Raw genomic sequence first — 23,155 nt, 5'->3', positions numbered from 1 at the left:
GAGCGCTAGGGAGTCTCTCTAGACTAGACCTGCCGTATGGCGACGCTCGGTCTGCAATCACTGATAGTGACGACACATGGGTCCGACGTATACTAATGGACCGCGGCTGATTTAAAGGCTACCACCTAGCAAGGGTGGTGTCTGGTGGTGACACCACATAAAATTTATTAATACAAACAAATCTTTAGTTTGTAATTTATAAACTGACTTATTCAGAAGAATAATCTGTATGATGTCCTGAAACTGTATTATTTCTAGGGATTGTATTTGATTATTCGATGTTGAATAAACATTATTATTATTATTATTATTATTATTATTATTATTATTAAACACTCAAGTTTAGGCTTTAATTACAAGCGAAATAGCGAACCAACATGCTTATTGCAGAATTTGTTGTACCAATACATTCTTTGTTTGATTCTGTGTTAAGCCACAAAACAATTTGTTTTTAATGTTCAATAACTATTTTTTATGATCATAGTAATAACTGACCATGTTTTTGGCAACTTTGTTAAGAACTGCTCATTTTAAAACTCTTGAAACATGTTAGTTCAATGATAATGAAATTTTAATAGTTAGAGGCACATATACTGGTAGTGTAAATCTCAACTCACTTTTAAATGACTAAAAAAAGATTTTATAATTTTTCTAAAGCAACTTTCTCTCCATGCAGTATAAAAGTATAACAGAAAGCATAGGTTTGTTTCAAATCTCTCTTCTGTAGTAAACTGAAACTATAAGCACTGAGATTGCACAGTGTGATACAATTTTATAAAGAGTAATACTTAAGAAGGGTTGTGTGAATGTTCGACCATGCTGATGTAGGTTCATGCTTTCTGTGCCACATATGCCGAACCAAAATGCTGAGTGTCTACGGGTTCAAAAATATCTGTGACAAAGTTAAGTTATAGTCAGCCCAATTTTTCTTGAGGCATAAGCTGCATGTCATGTGGAGAGGGAAGTGGTTAAGTACTTTTGGAGCCACTGCCTGTGGAATGTTGTGGTGAGTGGGTGGGGGTGAAGATCTCTCTCAGTGCTGACAACATTTGCACCTGGTCCATGGATTATGATACTGGAGATACAGTGGTCATCCTCCAACCAATGATGAGGAATAGCTGAAGTAAAAGATCCCTGGACTCCATCACATATTTCCAAGTTTCCAGTTCCTGGGAAGAAGAACCTTCCTACCCCCCACCCCCAATATCACTGGCACTCATGGACTGAATGTTCTAATGTCATGCAGGGAACTTTGAGCTTTTGTTAGTAAGCCTTTTAATAACTGGAAGAAAGCTTTAAGAGAGCTTAGATCACAAGGTAGACAATAAATGTCATAAATTCATTGCCAAGCAGTAAGCAAATCATGTAAAGGTCCCAGAAGGCGAAGCACTTATGTTATGATGTACCTTTGACGAGGAAAAAAGGAAAATTGATGAGGAGATCAGAAAAAAATTTAAAAGTTATTGTGGAAACAATTATTATCTGATGAAGCCAGGGAACTGCCCTAAGAGGTGCCATGCTTCTAGAGAAATTGGAATAAAAGGATCCACACACAATGATGATACTTTTAGGATACTAGTTCTTGTTTGTGCTCAAATCTGGTGATGAAGGAAGAAGTTTCTTAAATTTATCTATGTAGAACATGTTGCAGATCAAGCACTGGCAACAACAATTATAACACATCTCTTATCTTATAACTTGTATACGGATAAACTGAATTGCTAATAATAATAATAATAATAATAATAATAATAATAATAATAATAAAGATTTTATTGTCTTTAGGCCATTACAGAAATTGACAAAGTCAAATGAAGATACAATTTATAATACAGTGTGATAAGGTATTGACTACTGAAATATTTTAGCTTATATTACAATAAATGTACAGTGGGTCATCTGTTGGATTACTGAATTTTACCATTGAAGAATTCATTGATATCACAGAATGGTTGGGCAATAAACTATTCATGCAGTCTTTCTTTGAATGTATGTTCAGGAAGATCCCGTATAGCATGTGGCAGCTTATTAAATAGTTCGTGCCCTGTGACATCATAGCTATTTATCGATTTTGATAATCTGTGGTAAGGTGTGTATATGTGTTTGATGCTTCTTGTGTTGTAACAATGTACATTTTCTCTACATTTCACATCTTGTAGGTTCTTCTTCGTAAAGATTAAGACATTGTATATATAGAGGTTTATTACTGTCATAATTTTTTGTTTAGCAAATAAGGGTTTGCAGTGAGCCTTATGTGAAGAATTTGTAATTATCCTAATGGCTTTCTTCTGCAATAATAGGATGTCATGTATATGACTACAGTTACCCCACAAGATAATGCCATAGGATATTATACTTTGGAAAAATGCAAAATAAGATGATCTGATGTATGTTTCAGGTACATAATTTCTGAGTTGTCTTAATAAATAAATTACTCTAGATAGCTTACTACTAATATAGTTTACATGTTGGCCCCAGGATAACTTTTCATTTAAATAAACTCCCAGGAATTTAACAGAACTAGGGTCATCAGATAGTGGCTTGTCTCTTAGAGTGAAGATTATCTGCTGAGTTTTATTTTCATTTAGCAGGAAACCATTTGCTCTCAACCAATATGCTGTGTGAGTGAGTGTATTTTCAGCACAGGTTTTAAGATCATTAAGATTGTTACTGCTATGAAGAAAAGTCATATCATCTGCATACAATACAGTGGTGGATCTACTAAACGAGGGGAGGTCATTGATCATTATCAGAAACAGGAAGGGGACCAGTACAGATCCCTGAGGCACACCTACTTTAAAATTTTCTATGTTTGAAATTTCCTTACCAACACAAACTACCTGTTTACAGTTGTTGAGATAAGCTTTTAATAGTCTGAGACTGTTTCCTTTGATGCCGTAGAATTCTAGTTTCTCTAGTAGTGGCGTGTGCTCAACACAGTCGAAGGCCTTGTTTAGGTCACAGAATGAGACCTGAGCAAAGCCTTTGTTCTCAAAAACTTTGAGGATGTAGCTGACTACCATGTTGATTGCATCAATGGTCGACAGATTCTTCCTAAACCCGTATAGTGTAGCATTAATTATTCCTAGATTCTCAAATTGAGATGATAATTGTTGGTACATGATGCATTCTATTTCCTTGGAGAATGCGGGTACTATTGACATAGGCCTGTAACTAGATGGAGACTTCTTATCTCCCTTTTTGTATACTGGGACGATCCTAGACAGTTTTAACTCATCAGAAAAATATCCCTCAAGTAAGCACCTGTTTATGCAATGGGTTAAAGGGTACAGAATGCAATCACACACCTATTTTAGCAGGTTGCATGATATGCCATATATATCTAAGCTAACAGATAATTTCAGTTGTTTTATGACCACTTGTACAAACCTAGGCGAGACTTGCTTGTATTTAGTGACTGTCTACCCCAATTTTGGGAGAGTAGCTCTGATGGACTAATGTCTGGTTTGATAATTGCTTCCCCTATTTCTTTCACTGAATTAATAAAAAACTCATTGAGTGTTTGAGGTGGGATATTAATTTTGTCTTTTTTAGTAACTGTGGCAGCACTGTTAATTACTTTTCAAGCGGTTTTGATTTACTGGTGGAATTATGTATGCTGTTGGCATTTTAAGTTTTTTGTTGGCTTGCAGGATGGTTTTTTGGTATTCATTCCTCCATTTCACATAGGCTGATTTGGCACTGTCAGACTTCATACTATTGTATATGTTGTACAGTAACAAAACTTGTTTCTTTAGATCTGTCAGCTGTTTAATGTACCATATATTTTGTCCGTTTTGAGATCTGGATTTGTGGCTGCTGTCCATTATTTTGATTTTCTTTATGAGAATACCATGGTTAAATAGGGTCAAGAATGCATTAAAAAATCTATCAAATATTATTTTGGCTGGCAGGTCATTACTTGATGTGTAATGTCCATCGACACTACAATGGCCAAACCAGTCTCCGTCAGCAAGGGAATTACAAAATGTGTTAATTTTATCCTCAGTTACGGATCTGGTAATCACAACTGTTGAGACAGGTTTGTTTGCATTGCTCCTATTGAGGGGAATTTTACTTGCATAATTTAGGAAAACGGAGTCATGGTCAGAGAATGGGAACACTACAACTTCACATGTCTTTTCAGTGGTCTTGAAGTTTACAAAGATGTTATCTACACATGCTTTGTTTCTTGTGGGTCTGTTATTGACATGATGTAAATTGTATTGTCTTAGTAAGTTTTCCAGATCTGCAACACTACCCTTACATTTAGTAACATCAAAATCAGCATTCAAATCACCTCCTATTGCAATATCATAGTGTAGCCATTTAATATTACTGATACTATTCTGGTGGAGGCGCCGGGTATTGGAACTTGTGATAGCGCACATTATCGACGACACAGTGGTTCCCATCAGGCCACAACAGAGCTGTCTTTTACGTGGCAAGAAACCCGAGTACAAGCCATATTCAACAGATTGCACTCTATCGGAGACAGAAGAAGAAGAGGACATTACGGTGACAGCAACTGTGTGCCAACACATGAGACGTCCTTCTGGATTCTCTGGTGACGATGGCCATGATCCAAACAAGTGGATGAACGTATATGAGCGTAAAGCCAAATTTAACAAATGGGATGACACCGTGTGTTTGGCTAATGTATTTTTCTACTTGGAGGGTACTGCCAAGCAATGGTATCAGAACAACAAGGAGAAGTTAACAAGCTGGGAAGTATTCTAGGCAGAACTGCACAAGTATTTCGGCGACACACAGTGACAAAAGTGCAAGGCTGAAATTAAATAAAAGTGCAGGGTACAGCGTCCAGGAGAAACTACAGCATCCTACATTCAAGACATCTTGGAGCTATGTAAAATAGTGGATCCTAGAATGGAGGAGGAAGATAAGGTTGCACATCTCATGAAGGGCATTGCTGCGGACGTGTATCAAGCTCTACTCCCAAAGGAGGTTTCGACAGCAGACGATTTCATAGATTGGTGCCAGTAATCGAGACAATGCATCAAAAAATAATTACACACAAGATGTTTTGAACGGTTTCCAAACGTCACATCGACATCTGTGACGGAGGAAGGAACTGATTTCACAAGTGTTCTTCGTCAGATAGTGAGAGAGGAAGTTCAAAAGACACTTGGATTTCACAGCGAGCAAAAAACCGAGACGCTTCAAGACGTCATAAGGGAGGAAGTGGAACAGACATTTAACCCCATTTCTCGTCCTTCATTTCCCTTTAAAACAGCGAAAAAGTCGAAACACAAGCAAAGTTACGTTCCTACAATGCCGCATGAGGAACCTGTTTGGGCACCAAGGAAGACTGACACCTGGAGGACACAGGATAACCAACCAGTATGTTTCCACAGCAGACGACTGGGACATGTGATGCGCTATTGTCGAGAAAGGCGGCGGATATTTTATGACGCCTGCACCAGAAGACAGCAGATTGATCTTAGCCGATGCCAGCTCCGGGACGACGGAGATGAACAAGAAGATGTGGGTGCAGAACGACGTAGGTCATCATTGCCGCAAGCTAGTTGCTGGAGAGGACACTCCCCAACATGCCAATCAAGGTGTCCATCACCATTTAGAAGTTCCAGCCAATTTCCTAGCCACCTCAACTTGCAAAATTAAAGGGTGCGGGGTTGCGACCTTCCTTGGAGGTGAGACCGCCGAAGAGAAAAATCCTCCGCCGTCGATCACTACAAAAATGATAGGAAACTACATCGATATCCTCATGGATGGCCAACCAGTCAAAGCTCTTGTGGACTCTGGAGCATCATATTCAGTCATTTCGGAGAAGTACCGTCGCCAGTTGCAGAAAACCGTATTCATCAACAACGAAACATCCCTGCTGAAGGTAGCTAATGGGAAACATGTAAAACCTACAGAAAGATGTGTCATTCGTGTGGTTATAAGTGGCCATACACAGCCCTTAGAATTCATCCTCTTACAAGAGTGTAGTCATGACATCATTCTCGGATGGGACTTTTTGAAAGCTTCTCAGGCAATTATAGATTGTGGTCGCTCGAAGGTTATGTTAGTCAAGATGAGATACTGTGGACAGGAAGATGGGCAACCGAGTGTGTGGAGATTACGGTGTGCTGGATGAAGTGATCGTTTCTGCAGTCAGTGCTAGAAAGGTAACTGCCATGTGTCATACCATGCATCAACCCATGGATCTTGTAGTGGAATGTAAGAGAAGCATACCACTGAAGAATAACTTGGTCATCCCAGCCTCTGTCGTCTTGTTTAAGAATGGATTCAGTGAACTGTGGATAGATAGCTGTCGCCGAGAACCGCTGATCCTTCCAAGACGCATGTGCATAGCAAATGCTGAGCCGTTAATTGCCAAACAGCTGAGCATCATAGAAACCTCCCATGCCAAGTCTGTGGGTGAAATTGGTGCTACCACTACGAGACAAGATCTTCTACAGGGTGTATACGGGAGGGGGAGGGGGGAGGGGGGGGGGGGGACCAGATTTTTCCCAGTTAAAAGTACACTTTCTCCTGGGTGAAAATAGACATTTTCCCTGTTTAAGTGACAGTAAACTTCCCTCAGAATTGTAAAACTCATCAGTCTTTGAATGATTTAGATTTTACAGACTGGCGTAGAACTTCCGGGCACTTTAGAAAACGAACACATACCACATGAGCATTTTGGGACAAGCTGCTATGTGCAGCAACTTGTACGCTGCCTATTTTCATATTAGGAAAGTACATATTCGAGTTCCGCCAATCACAGCACTTTATTGAAACTAAGATTGCGATGATTTTAAGCCAGTCATAGCTCATATCACGTGATCTCACCAGCCGATGACAGCAGATCTTCAGAGGACAGGGCATGTGATGTAGTCAGCCGATAGCAACATCACTGTTATGAAGCGTTAAAACACAAATAGGAAACATTAATGGTTTAAATTAATGTACACAGTACAGCTACAAGAAAAGCTAAGCTTTCATGCATAGTATTTGTCTTCTTTGTGTGTGTTACACTTTAAGATACTTCATGCAAATGTGCCAGTGAAATTTTAAATGATGACGTAAATGACTGATCTCCAAAGTGTTGAGCTTGAAACGAGAGCCAAAAACTCTGTAATTTAAGAAATTCAAAGGAAATTCTTGTACATAAAATAATTCACCTTGCATAAAATTAAATTTACTTTTGAAAGTAACGCTTTTCAAACCACACTCAGCAATATTTTCCTGCGACCTGTTAGAATTCGTTTCACCAATTATCAGACAACACCAGAAAACAGATGTCACTGCCAACGTGCAACTACAATGACATAGAAAGCCCATATGTTCATATGTATATAGCATTTACAGATCTTGCATAGCATTAATAGCTCTTACATTACGTCATAAATGAAACAGGACATCACATGACACTCCAAAAACATTGGAATTTCGTAAATAGTATTAAAATACATAATCCGGCATAAAGTATGTCCAGATTCAACCTGATATAAAGTTTTTGGGATGCAAATTTTCTTGGATTACCGATACTATATGTGAAATGTGATTTATTCATCTCATCACGCACAATTTTCAAATCATTTTATTTGATGCACAGGAGATATGTCAAGGTTTACAAAAAAAAAAATTCTCTCTTTTTTAAGAGAAATACTAAAGTTTACATTATATTTTACATTTCTAAGTTACAGCTATACATGTACATTAAGTAATACATATAATACACTCCCTGTGTTCAGACTGTGAAGCTTTCCTCAATGAATTCATCGACAGAAAAATAACACTTTTCCACCAGAAGAGTAAAGAGCAATATTTTCCGTGAACCAAGCTCCATCTTAAATATATTACAGCCTTTTATTTTGTTGAAAATTTTTAACCCCATATACTCTGGAATTTGGGCATAAAGTTTTAAATGATGTGTTGGAAGTTTGAAGTTATCTCTGTGACGAGTGCTGTAGTTGCGGTCAAAACAGAAAGTGTCTAGTGTATGTTGATTTTTATATAGGAATACCACTGCCTCATATATGTAAAGTGAGGGGATAGATAGTATTTTTACATTTTTTAACACTGGTCGACAGGATTCCCATTTTTTTGCGAGACACGTTTCTAATTACTTTCTTTTGTAATACTAGGAGCCTAGTGACATTTGCTGAATTTCCCCATAAGATTATGCCATAACGAATAACTGACTCAAAGTAGCAGTGATAAACTATCTTTCTGGTATCCATGTTTGTGACACCTGACAAAATACACATTGCAAATGCTAAGTTGTTCAGTTTATTTTCTAAGTAATCTATGTGTACCTTCCAATTTAAATTTTTGTCAAGTTTTAGGCCTAAAAACTTCACACGATTTGCTTCTGTGATATCCTGATCATTGCAAGTTATCTTTATTTCAGTCCTTTGTACTGATTTAGCTTCAAATTGCATCATTTCAGTTTTAGATAGAGTGAAGATTCGAGTTCTTCTAAAGTATTTTTGACTTTTTCTGGAATACTTTCAGATACCTCATTTTCAATTATAGCTGATGTATCATCATCAAATAGGACTGTAAAAAATAAACAGATAGGGACCTAATATCGAACCTTGTGGGACTCCTCGGGGAACTGTTTTCCAGTCTGAGGAATAATTGGTTCCATCTGAAGTTAAAACTACTCTCTGTGTCCTACCTGACAGGTATGAGCTAAACCGTTTTAAAGCAGTGTCCCCTATTCCATACATCTGTAATTTGTGGAGGAATAATGCATGGCTCACTGAATCGAAAGCTTTAGTTAGATCACAGAATATTCCTGTGACCTTTCTACCATTACCTAACCTGGAGCATATTTTTTGGATAAACTCATTTATAGCATTCACAGTGCTTTTACCCTGTTGGAATCTGAACTGGTTTTTAAAAATTATATCATTTACAGTAAGAAATTTATCAATTTGTTTTGCTGCAATCTTTTCAAACACTTTAGAGAAGACCGGCAAAAGAGAGAGAGGGCGGTACTTCCCCATATCTTCTGTCAATCCTGTTTTGAATAGAGGTTTGATCTCAGCATATTTCAATACATTTGGAAAGCATCCCTGTTCAAAAGACTGATTTATAGTAATTGACAGTGACTGAGAAATAATATCATACACACACATGATTACATATGATGTTATTTCATCCCACCCATGTGAGGTTTTGTTTTTTAGAGACAATACTTCCCTTTCCATATCCCTTTGGGTGATTTTTTCAAATTGTTTAAAAGATGTGTTCTGGCCGTTTTCCAAATGTGTGATGCCTTGATAGAATGTCATATCCACATCTTATCTTACTACATTTAGGAAGAATTCATTGAAACAACTTGACATCTGAACAGCGTTTACTATAATTTCATTTTCACGTCTAATTTTCCAAATCTCATGAATTTTTACTTTGGCTCCTAATTCAGACTGAGCAGCTGACCACACTGCTTTTGGCTTATTTCTGTGTTCTCGTATGAATTTATTATTTGCCATTTTTTTAGCTCCCACTACAACTTTCCTAAATACAGCTTTATATTGTTTGACATAAGTAACAAAATCCGGATTTCTGTTTGATTTTAACTCATTGTGGAGCTCTCTCTTTCTGGCACTAGAAATTTTTATTCCTGTTGTAATCCATTTGAGTTTACCATTTACTTTCTTTTGCTTATATCTACAAGGAAATGATTCATTAAATATCTCTAAGAAACAATTTAAGAATTTGTCATAGTTTATCGAGCTTAAACTATTGTGGTCTACAGGCCAGCTTATTATACTTAATTTACTGCAGAATAAATCCATTTTACTTTTACTGAGATCCCTTTTTATATACACTTCTGGAGTCTTTAGGTTATTTGCTTTTGGGATCTCAATAAACAGAGCCGACTGATCTGAAATACCCAAGTCTAAGCAGTATTTGTGCTTACTTCCACAATCAAATTTGTAGTTGGTAATAATATTATCAATGCAGGTCACTGATCCGCTGTTTTCCCTAGTGCCTTCAGGAAAGTTTAGCTTGAAACCAGATTCCTGAATTAAGTCACGAAATTTTGTGGAATCATTGCTTTCAACTAAGACATGTAAGTTGAAGTCTGCTGCTATAACAACTGTTTTCTTACTTTCTTTCTGGAGTTTTTCTAGGAGGCATTCAAATTTGGCTAAGAACACTTTTGTTACTGCACGTCCAGAATTCTGTAGCTTGCTGTAACCAGTGTGTTCAGATCACTTAGTTCTACAGAGCAACATTCAAACACGCTCTCTTCGTCTAAATAATTAAAACTGTCTCTTACTGTATAACTTACAAAAGAATTGACAAGAATGCAGGAGCCTGCATGAGATTTGGTTATTCTACAGAAGCTAGCAGCAACCTTAAAATTATTAATACTATTTAATACTTTTATACAATCTTCTGTTAACCAGCGTTCGTTTAGGCAGATTATTTTAATATTTACAGATTCTGAAAGCAGAATTTTTAGGTTGTCGATTTTTTAGTATTTACGATTTGGTAGTTCTGCCCCTAAGCCATTATATTCCAGTGCATCAATAGATCATTTTTGTTTTTGGTTATTTCACGTGCATCCTTTACTGGGTACCTAAACTTTTTATTTTCAGTCTGAGTTTTTTCTTTGTCACCCCTATCAGAATGAATTATCTCATGTTTGGTTCTTTATTATGGCATAATGCCATACATGCCGGAAGATGAAAAAGTGCATTTGAAATTTAGCAAATAGTTGAAACTAGCCAATGGTGTGGAATGAAACACTTTGTTTCAAATAAATTTACTGCCTCTGCGAAAAATAATAATAAAATGCAAATTTCTTTAGCAGATCGACAAAAATAACTTCATTGTTCTGCAAGGCGATTAATGCTTGACTACCGAAAATGTGGAAATAAAATAAAATCAGAAAACTGAAACTAATAACATATTTTAGCCTTCCGTAAATATGTGAATTATTTTAATTCACTTGATAGCTCCCGGCCACAGAATTATATTTTGTTTTCATTTAACATGAGAGCTGTAAATAAAGAGTAAACAGCAAAATCACTGAAAGTGGAGACTATTCCCCCTCCCCACTACAACTAAGACTGCTCTGCACAGTGCAAATCTAGCAGTTTGGGTGTACCAGAAAAATGTTTCCACGTAGCATCTGACTGCTTGTTGGTACTGCTGATACAGCTAACACTCATAAAAGTCACACTTCAAGGGGGCAGAAGAGGTAGAAAGTACTGCTCATACGCGAATCAACAGCGCATGCGCAAGAGCCCACTAGCAACTCTTCAAACGAACCTGATGTGAACAGTTGTGACGTCACGGTCATCGGAAGCAGTTTGTTGTTATGAAGAATTGCGTAGTCTTCGTCCTATAGCCTTTGACATGTTTCGCTGTTGTCCGACACTTGCGTGTGCACTGTGTTTCTTTGTTGTAAATGGCCCATTTCCTTTGCAACTTAAGTTTTATTTTAATTTTTTTGTCTCGTTTATTTTTATGGCAACATTATTGTTTTGCAGTGGTGGGATACAGTAAAAGACTTTGTCAGAGTATCAGCTCTTACCAGCTAAATTTCAAAAATTTAACTGAAAAATAAAACAATGAAAAATACCCAGAATTCTAAAAAATTCCCGGGTTTTTCCCGGTTTTCTTCCAGATGAAAAAATTCCCCAGGTTTTTCCCAGATTTCCCGGTTGTCCCGTGGCGTATACACCCTGTTCTAGCTCGACTATCACCAGATCTCACTAAGGAACAAGAGAAGCAGCTACTTACCATTCTTCAAGAGTTCTCTGAATGCTTCAATCCACTGGTGAAGAGCAAATTAGACAAATCGACGGTGAAGCACCGCATTAGGACTGGAGACCATCAACCAATAAGGCAGAGAGGATACCGTGTGCCAGCAACAAACGTCGAATAATTCACGACAAGGTACGGAAAATGATAAAGAATGACATCATTCAGCCTTTGCAGAGCCCATGGTCGTCACCAGTGGTTCTCGTCAGGAAGAAGGATGGCAGTTGGAACTTTTGTGTTGATTACAGGAAGCTTAATAAGTTAACTAAAAAGGACATTTACCTCCTTCCACTAGACTGTCTGAAGGGGGCTATGGGCATGTACTTGGGATACAGGCAAATCAAAGTAGATGAGGCTGATCATGAGAAAACTGCATTCATCACCCCTGAAGGCCTGTAAGAGTTTAAGTTAATGCCATTTATTTGGTTTGTGTAATGCACCAGCAACTTTTGAACGGATGGTGGATAATCTTCTAAGTCACCTGAAGTGGACGATGTGTCTTTGTTATTTAGAAGACATTATAGTGTTCTCAGAGATATCTGATGAACACTTAAAAAGACGGAGGGCTGCTCTTAAGTGTCTCCAACAAGGCAGATTGAAACTTAATCCAAGAAAGTGTATCTTTGGAGCAAAAGAAATCAAAATACTTGGTCACCTTGTGTCAAACGAAGGTGTGCAGCCAGACCCAGAAAAGGTGAGATCTATAATGGAATTTCCTATTCTTAAAAGTATTAGAGATGTAAGAACCTTCCTCAGATTATGTTCTTATTACCATTGTTTTAGCAAAGACTTTTGTATCAAAGCCAAGCCATTCCAAGAGTTGCTAAAAGCCGATGCTAAATTTATCTGGGGTGATGCTCAACAAGATTCTTTCGATGTGCTGCGAAATGCTCTGGCGACTGACCCTGTACTTGCTCTGTATGATGAGAGAACACCTACAGAACTACACACAGATGCCAGTGGGTACGGGATCGGTGCTGTTCTGGTGCAAACTTCGGATGGAAAAGAGAAAGTTATAGGCTATGCTTCTAGGACATTTACAAAAGCCGAGAGAAACTGCTCAGCTACAGAAAGAGAATGTCTTGCTGTGATCCGGGCCATGTGCAAATTTGACAGTATCTCTATGGAAGACCATTCACAGTTGTTACAGACCATCATTCACTTTGTTGGTTGACAAGTCTTAAGGGTCCAACAGGAAGACTCGGTAGGTGGGCATTACATCTTCAAGAGTATGACATTATCACAGTGTACAAAAGTGGAAGAAAACACCAAGATGCCGACTGTCTCTCAAGAAACCCTGTTCAAGACCATCAAGACTTTGATTAAGATAGCGAGGTATCTCGCTGCACTCCAGGATCTCTCTGTTGAGCAGAAGGAGGATGCCACGATATCTCAAATTATGCTCGCCTTAAATTGGTCAGAGGATGTGAAAGGACAATTTAAGGTAGTTAATGGATTACTGTGCAAGAAAAACTTTGATCCATTTGGAAAGAGGTGGCTAGGCCTACCAGTAATTCCTAAACACATGCGCTTCGATGTTCTACAGAAATTCCATGACACACCCGAGGCCAGACATTTAGGATTTATTAAGACATATGATAGGATCTGCAAGAGATTTATTTAGGAGTGTCCGTCACTATGTGTCACACTGTCGAGAGTGCCAGAAGAGAAAGGCAGTTCCTCAGAAACCACCTGGCTGACTCATAACAATTCCACTAGCTGAAACGCCTTTCCAGCATGTTGGGATTGACTTCCTCAAATGATTTCCAACGTCTGCTAGTAGCAATAGATGGATTATTGTTTGCACTGATTATGTGACATGCTATGCCATTACAAAAACCGTGAAAACAGCCGAAGCATCCGAGGTAGACAAATTCATCATGGAAGACATTGTATTAAGACATGGTGCCCCAAGGTTATTAATTATGGATCGAGGAAAAGTTTTTCAATCAAATATTTTGAAAGAGATAAACCGTTAGTGCAACATTACTTATCACATGACGACTGCCTACCATCCACAAACTAATGGGTTTACTGAATGCCTTAATAAGACCTTGGCCAACATGCTATCAATGATCGTCAATGTTGAACAGAGCAACTGGGATGAGGTGCTACCTTTCGTGACGTTTGCCTACAACACCGCCAAACAAGACACCATGGGATTTACGCCATTTTTCCTGGTGCATGGGCGTGAGGCGACTACAACGATGGACACTGTGTTTCCGTTACATATTGACGACGTGGACGACGACTACATTGGCCACGTGTTAACCAGAGCTGAGGAAGCTCAGCAGTTAGATTGACTCCGGGCGCTGCAGGCTCAAAAAAACAATCGTCGAAGGTATGACACGAGCCACCGCCCTGTTGTCTACTGGTGACCTCATCTGCTCATTCCTGCTCTGAAGGTTGGTCTCTCTGAGAAGCTCCTCAGACGCTACTTTGGACCTTATACGGTTGTAAAATAGTTGGCTGATGTTACTTATGAAGTTGAAGATTTTGACCCCGACACCAGACGGCGAAAGATCAGAGATATGGTCCACGTCCTTCGAATGAAGCCCTATAAGGATCCTGCAACCCAGGGTAAATTCGAAGCCCCAGCGACAGGCAACAAGCGGAAAGATGATGAAGAGCGTAGCACAAAGGAAGTTCTGAGAAGATCACCACCAGGGCGAACATCAGTCATAAGGAGTAGGAGTACGCTGGACCGATGACTCGTTCTGGACTAGGAGGACATAACACTGAGACGCTGTTCTCTTAAGGAGGGAGCAATGTCACAGAAGAAGCCGAGTAGCACAGTCACTGCGGTGTAGTGGTTATGATACTAGACTGTTGCATGGAGGGTCATGAGTTCAAAACTCACCTGAACTGTAAAATTTTAATTTCTATATTCGGTACAAGTACATTCTAGAAGTATCCACAAAAGTCAAGAAACATTGTACTGGAATGTTCTGTAGCTGTATATATACTGTATGTGTTCTGGCCAGAGGCAGTTTGCTCTGCACTCTTGTATGTGCAAGTGCTGAATAAACCTTCGTTAAGTGAAGTTAGTGTTCATCATTCATCTAATTACACCATCTTCTACATGACAATATTCTATTCTTTTACTGAACTTTTAATTACAGAACTCAATGTTCATTTCAAACCACATGAAGAAACTATTGAAGCACCTTCAATCCAAGGAAACCTGCAACAACTCCAGGAGAAAAGAAAGCCTTATAAATACGGGACCCAGAAATATTTATTTCTGGGTGAAAATGCAAGAATAATATTTCTGCGAGAATGTGGGATGTGGCACAATCACTTGAAACCTGTAGAGCATAAGCCTGCCTTTGTAGTGGAAGGTATCAATTAGTGTGATGAACACTTTTTTACCCTTTTAGCCACACTGACAGTGTTCTCTGTGATTTGTGAAAGATGGTTATCCACTCTAAAGGGGCTAAAAACTTACTTTAGAAATAAAATAGGAGATGAAACACTAACTGGTCTTGCTCTAATCAGTGTTCATCAACATCTGGTGGTGCAGCTACGATCCAAAGAAATTATAAATAAGTTAGTAGTAACAGGTAAGATTAATACAATATTTTAATTTAAAAAGTCATTGTTGTTATTTATTAAATTAGTTTAACTTATGACCCAAAGTTACTGCTAAATGCCAAAGCACTGCAAAACAAAGACTAATATTGTAATACTATATTATATAAGAGACTGACAAATGAAAATAAGACGGATGCAGAAACAGAAGGTATACAGTTTATTACAAGTAATCGCCATAACTGTTTCATCCCACTGTGAGACAAGACAATTGAGCCTTCATGGAAAAATGTTTGCAGTTGCCTATGGAACTATGATTGTACCCAGGAAGTCACCTCTTCATCCAAGGCAAATAGACGGCCATGAATGTCTTCTTCAGGGCTCCAAAAATGTGGAATTTGTATCGAGAGAGATCGGGACTGTGTGGAGGATGTGTAAGAGCTTCCCAGTGAAACTTCTGTGGCTTAGTCTAAACAACCTTGACAATATGTGGGCAGGCATTATCTTACAAAAGAATGGTGCCATCTGTCAACATTCTAGAGAATTTGGAGTGTAAAGAGAACTTCAATTTTTTCAAAGTGTCCACATCAACACCAAGTCAAAATTCCCAGGAATGTTGATAGACAGCATCATTCTGTTGAACGATAATGCCCACCTACATGTTTCCAAGGCTGATTTCACTACATTGCAGAAGTTTCACAGCCCTCACACATCCTCTGTACAATCCCAGTCTCTCCCCATTGATTTCCATATTTTTGGAGCTCTGTAGAAAGACATTTGTGGCCCACGATTTGCTTCAGATGAAGAGGTGCACACTTGGGTACAATCATGGTTCCGTAGGCAACTGCAAACACTTTTCCATGAAGGCATTGACCTTCTTGTCTCACACTGGGGTAAATGTATTAACAGTTATGGTGATTACATTTCAAACAGTAAACAGTTTTCTTACTTTTTTCCACCTGTCTCATTTTCATTTGACTGCTTCTTGTACAATTAATTATATATTTAATAATACAGTATGTAATAGTTATACTGCCAATGGTGGTATAACCATAACATTAAGTACAGAGGGAATATTGTAACGTACTCATCTAGGTGTTTTTCGAGCTGTGGCTGGTAAAGCTCACAGATGGCAACCCCATCAACATTCTCGCCTTTGATGGGTCAGTATCTCATTCAAGGACACAATAAATGTACTTGTAGTACTTAACTTAGCCTCCATAACAAGATGGAGAGACAATAATACAAAGTGGGAAAGAAATACGAACAAGAGAAAATGATTTAATGCCACCTGGAAAGTTAGGGAACTGCTCTTAAGGAAGTTGAATTAGCTAAACATTTGAAACAAATTAAATAGAGTTTTTGGAAATTGCAGAAACAAAGAAGACATCATCTGGAACTAAATATGTAGATGACTATATAATGTACAGTGGAGTAAAACAGGAACAATAAGGAAGTAAAGGTGTTGTCATCTACACCAATAGAAAATAGGAAGTGAAAATAGTGGACTATGAATGTGTAAATGAACATACTGTACTAAACGGAATTAAAGGTCCAAGAGGAATCCTATGAATAATAGCAACGTATGACCCACAAAAAGGAAAAATTGACGAGTACACGGTCTTTTACAATCAATTAAAAATGATATGAACCAGATACAATAAAAATCAAATATTGCTCATGGAATATTTCAGTAACAGAACTAGAAATACCAATTACAAAAGTAGTAGCCATGTTTGGAGAAACTGTGTGTAGTGAAAACATCAAAATACTTCAAGATCCTGCTGCCTTCAATCATTTAAAAAATAGCAATAGTTTCTTTACAAAGAAAGAGATACACAAATTTATCTGGTGAGCAAGAGGATATACATTTGTTACAGGTTACACAATAATAAATGAGGAATTTCTTGGACAGGTTACAGATACAAGTTTACCGAGGAGCAAATACTGGATCAAATCACTTCTTATAGATGTCATAATTGACATCTCTGCAAAATGGAGAAAAGTGGTCGGAGCTGTTGGTGATGGCAGCCAAGTGTGTGTAAGGTGTACTTGCCTGTGTGAATGTTTTCTTTGCTGAGGAAGGTTCTGTCCGATAGCTACATGTGTAATAGTCTTTTCTTTGTGCCTGTCTGCAACTCAGAGTGTCATCTTTACTGTGACTAGATCTACCCTGTTTATAACATTGTTGTTATTCCAATCTGGAGTTTCTGTGGTTTGAGTAAAAAAGGAGTACATTTAGACTGTGACACTAGACTAAATGTAACTGTATGTGCAGGTGATGCAGCTCTGATTGCAGAGAACGAAGATGATCCTCGGATGTGTGTCTATAAGTTACAGCAAATAGCCACAGATTACAACCTAACATTGTCTGTAGATAAAATGAAAGTGATGACACTTCAGGGCATGCAACCAGTAAGATCTAAAATAGCCTTGCATAGTAAAATCTTGGAACAAGTTAGACATTTTAAGTATCTAGGATGCGACATCACTTATGAATGTAGCCATGATGTGCACCAAATATTCAGTAAATTTACTTCTGGAGTGTAGAAGGATCATTAAAAGTCTGCAGAACAAAGCCAGGAAAGAAACCCAGCTGAAGCTTTATAAAACCATAGCAGTACTAACCCTTACTTAAGAAAGTGAAACACGAGTGATGACAAGACACCAAGAAATAAGAATACGGGCTCAAAAAATGAGGTTTCTAAGAAAAGTGGAAAATGTACATGGGAAGATGGTAAAAGAAATGATGATGATAGGAAAGATTTGTGAATATATACAACCTAAATGAAAAAATAAAGGAAAGTACGGGAATATGGGAGGAACATGTAGACCATATGGGATGAGAAAGATTCCCAGTAAAGGCCGTAAATTACAAATGTACTTAAAGAAGAAATATCGGAAGAGTATGCAACATATGGAGTACTGTAAAAGGCAATTTGCCTAATACATGAAGTGAAGAAGAAGCAGATGAAGAAATAGAAAAAGAAGAAGAAGAAGAAGAAGAAGAAAAAGAAGAGGAGGAGGAGGAGGGGGAGGAGGAGGAGGAAGAAGAAGAATATATAATTATCTATACTTAAAAACAAAGATGATGTAACTTACCAAACGAAAGCGTTGATATGTTGATAGACACACTAACAAACACAAACATACACACACACACACACACAAACATACACACACACACACACACACACACAAACATACACACACACACACACACACACACACACACACACACACACAAAATTCAAGCTTTCGCAGCCTACGGTTGCTTCATCAGGAAAGAGGGAAGGAGAGGGAAAGACGAAAGGATGTGGGTTTTAAGGCAGATGGTAAGGAGTCATTCCAATCCCGGGAGCGGAAAGACTTACCTTAGGGGGGAAAGAAAGGACAGGTATACACTCGCGCACACACACACACACATATCCATCCGTACATATACAGACACCATTTTGTGTGTGTGTTTGTGTTTGTTAGTGTGTCCATCAACATACCAATGCTTTCGTTTGGTAAGTCACATCATCTTTGTTTTTAGATATTTTTTCCCATGTGGAATGTTTCCCTCTATTATGTTCATATCATTAATTATCTATACTTTTAGTTTTGTTACTTTTGTGGTGAATAAGTACCTTAATACCTACATTACATATCTTTCATTTAAAGGTGCTTTAATTAATTAGTGTTTGCCAGCAGCTTTACTTGGATTAGTGTTTGCCGGCAGCTTTACTTGGATTTTAAAGTACTTATGGAATTTTTAATTTCCAACAGAATGATTTTATTGGGGTTAACAGCAAAGCCTTTCTATGGCATGAATGAAGTTAGGGGCAAGTCTAGTTTTCCTTTCTAAAGGGCAGTGTTGGACCTCCCCTCCCCTAACCCTTTTAAAAGCTGTAGATATATCAGTTCCAGCAGTATCCTTTTATTATTGTAGCAAACAGAGATGTTTCCCGAAGATGACAGAATGATCATGTTAATTACTACACAGAACACAGTTACAGGTTGTGTGTAACAGATTTGTGTGACCAAATACATCTTCTTAAATCACTCAGTGAATGTTCTATGAAATGTCTCCTTCTGTGGTTATGGTGGAATTTTTCATATCCAGTTAAAGGTGATATGGGCAATGCCTGTGTTTTAGCTGTCCTATGATTATGTACCATATTACCAAATCTGGATGATTGATAATCTGCCACTTGGACTGTGAAAGCCTCAGTTTCTTTACATTGGAGGTATGAATGAAACAACGCCTTCAGTCACAACTTTTTCATATTTTATTTACTATATGATGCATTTTGGACCCTGTGGGCCCATCGTCAGTAGTAATTTATCTTAATATATGTTTTATTTCTTTTCCTGAATGAGGTGAAATGCACATTCCTGTCACGAAAAGGTTTAATGTTAGGTTATGAATTTCGTTAGTTGAATGTCGAAAATGTGTGCAAAATAGTGGAAAATGAACAGTGTAAACATAAAATTCACAATATTACATGAGGACAACAAAAGCATAAACTTCCTGGATCTTAAAATCACCAACCACCAACAAAAACACAAGTTCAGCATACACAGAAAATGCACATACACAGACATAACACTGGACAACTCATCATGCCATCCCTCCATACAGAAACATGCTGCATTTACGTCCATGCTACACAGAGTACACTCCCTCGATTTAGAAGAAAACACTGTCAAGAATGAGATAGATTCAATAAAGAGCATTGCCATAAGCAATGGCTACACAACCAAAACAATTGACAATTTAAGCAGACAAATACAGAAAAGCAAGACAACGAATGGGCACACTGTGAAAGAAGAGAAAATATTTGCCAGTATCCCATACCTGGGGCCCATATCACAAAAAACTGCCAAACTTTTCAGAAAAACAAATGTAACAGTTGCATTCTCAACCAATAATAAGTTAGGAAACTTACTCATCCATAACGTAAAATCAAATACACAAACATACAACAACAGCGGAGTGTACAATGTACCATGCCCCAGTTGTCCTGCCTACTACGCAGGGAAAACAGGCAGAAACTTCAACACCCATTTTCAAGAACATGTAATGCTTTCAGGCTCAAGAATTTCGAAAAATCGGTCATTGCACAACATATATTGGAAATGAAACATGTTATCAACAGTCTAGAAAACAATTTGGTAATACTACATAACGAAGCCAATGGTAAGACCCTAAGTCTGTTAGAACAACTGCAGATATACCTCCACAAAATCAAAAAACCAGAATGTATGTTAAATGAACAAACAGATTTTGCAAGCCATAGTTATTTCAGTAATTTAAAAGACCTATTCCTAAGTTATTTCTTGCATATGTCAATTGTTTAATAGTTATATCTTTAGCACTATGAATAAAGTCATATACAAAATACAAAAACATCTGAGAAGTGTTTATAAACATGTGTGTCCAAATGTACATCCTGAATGAAGTGACATGTACTAAAATGCCGGAGAAAAGAATTGTTTGCCAGTACTAAAACATCAAAAATGCTTTCCTTGGATGATGTGGTAAGTTTACACTATTCATTTTCCACTATTTTGCACATATTTTCCGCATTCGACTTACAAAATTCATAACCTAACATTAAACCTTTTCGTGACAGGAATGTGCATTTCACCCCAATCAGGAGGAGAAATAAAACATATATTAAGACAAATTACACCTGACACAGGACCTGCAGGGTCCGAACTGCATTGTGTAGTTAATGAAACATGAAAGGTGTTATTTAATTCATACCTACAATGTTTTGAATACAGTCACGTTTTAAGCTACAAAATATGGATAAAATTAAACTCGGTTTCTTTCACCTCATTCCCTTGTTTCTCCAGTATAAAGCCACATATCTGAATGCAATAAAATGAAATACAGTTCCATTACATGATAGAATAATATCTGTTTCAAAAACTCATGAACTCATTAACTCTAGCATACCAGTCAGATGCTGGTGTTCTATATCCTTCAATTGCATTTGTTGTACAAGTGAAGAAAAAAAGAAAAACAGTAACAGAACTCTCAAAATGGAATTCTGTCACTTAATTTATCATTAATTATCTTTAAACTGGTACATGCTATTTGTGCATGAAGGAGATAAAAATGGATGTAATAAAATTAACAGAAAGCTAAGTTGCAACAGTTTGTTTACTACTACATATTTAATATTTACATGACACTACATGGGTTTATGATCAACACACTATTTAATATATACAGGGAAAGCATGGTTATCACAAATCTCAGGAAGTCCTTCACCAATTTGCTTCATATTTTGGCAGAGCAAAGGGGCCAAGAAATTTAGGATGCTGTTGTGTTCACTATATTTAAGAGCCATTTTTAAAATAAGAACCAATTTGTAATGGAGTAAAAGAAACTAGTAGCCATGAACATTTGAACATTTGTCCTGTCATGGCAGCAGCTTTTGGGTCCCAGCATTAGAGAACTCTGCCACCTGACCATTTAACCAGTTAGCAACAGTTTCTTTCAACATGTCATCATTTTCCAAGCACTTTCACCAAGAAATCCCTTCAGTTTGGAAACTGGTGGAAGTCTGATGGTGCTAAGTCATAGCTGTACAGTGAATGATCCAGTAATTCCCAATGAAACTTGTCCTGTCGTGTCTTTGTTCTTGCCATAACGTGAGGCCAAGCATTGTTGTGAAGCAGATCGACACTGCTGAAGAGCAGCCCCCGCTGGCAAATTTGAATAGCATGCCTAAGCTTTAATAATGTTTCACAGTGCCTCTCAGCATTTATTGTCATTCCTCTTGGCAAAAAGTCTAACAGAAGAATACCTTTTCAGTCCCAAAAAACTGTGGCCATGAGTTTCCTTATCATGAACATTTGTTCTTTCTTCATTAAACAGTAACTGAACAGGAATTGAAAAGTGATAGTGGTCTCTACAATCTACAAGCCCACAGCTCTTGTTATCAGTCAATAGGCCAAGGAGTATTTCCTGAAAGATTGAAATGTACACTCAGTCATAAAAGTGGAGATAAGCAATGAACTTCCAATTACACACTCATGACTCTCCTACAATGTTCAGAGAATTGTCTGAAAAGCTAGTTTACAAAATAATATTGGAACACCTTTCTGTCAACAACCTTTCCACAACACTCAGTTTGGCTCCCATAAAAACTTCTCCACAGAGGAACCTTCAGGGATGTGGAATACAAGTGATAACTGTATTGTGAAAAAGAGCCAGTGTATGTATTAATAAAAGATAACAGCAGTGAAATCTCGTAGCTGTGTTAGAACAATCCTTATGATTAAAGGAGCCATGAGTGGGCTTCCAATCTATATATTCTAAACAGTTTTCAGATAAGTCATTTAGTATCGTTCTGTAGAGTGTTTTGTCACATCCACCACTTACGAATCTGTCGATATCTCAATTGTTTGTTGGATAATTAAAATCTCCTCCAATGATGGCTGTATGATTGGGCGACATATGTACTAGCAAACTGAAGTTTCCTCTAAGGTTTCTGGTTACATCTAGGAGTCAGTCTGAATGTTGGTATAAACATCCAATTATAAGTATGCGCACACTATTGATATGATTCCCTTCCATATAATCTCACAAGCAGCTGAATTTCTCTCTGAGGAGATATGATGAATCTCACATGTATTGTGGCAAATTTACTATTTCCATCCTTTTGACTTACACTTAGATTTACCTTTTAAGCATCACTGCTATCAATTTCTGATTTTAATCAGCTTTCCGTACCTAGTATTATGCAAGTTCCCTGCACTCTGTTCCCTCAGTGGTGGCCAGAAAAGCCTCTTCAACATATTTAATGAAGCTAATTATAACAAACTATGAACTAAAGCAGAAATTTACACATAGAAATCAGTA

General features: G+C 37.7%; 1 protein-coding gene across 1 annotated transcript in view; it reads right to left on the bottom strand.

Moving 5' to 3' along the window:
- Positions 1-23,155, bottom strand: part of LOC124621816 (probable E3 ubiquitin-protein ligase HERC1) — a 766,600-nt gene that overhangs the window by 642,402 nt on the left and 101,043 nt on the right. The window lies entirely within an intron of this gene.

Source organism: Schistocerca americana, chromosome 7 (genome assembly GCF_021461395.2).
Source record: "Schistocerca americana isolate TAMUIC-IGC-003095 chromosome 7, iqSchAmer2.1, whole genome shotgun sequence".
Lineage (NCBI taxonomy): Eukaryota > Metazoa > Arthropoda > Insecta > Orthoptera > Acrididae > Schistocerca > Schistocerca americana.
Note: the sequence above shows the minus strand (reverse complement) of the source record. Positions and strands in the feature narration are given on the sequence as shown.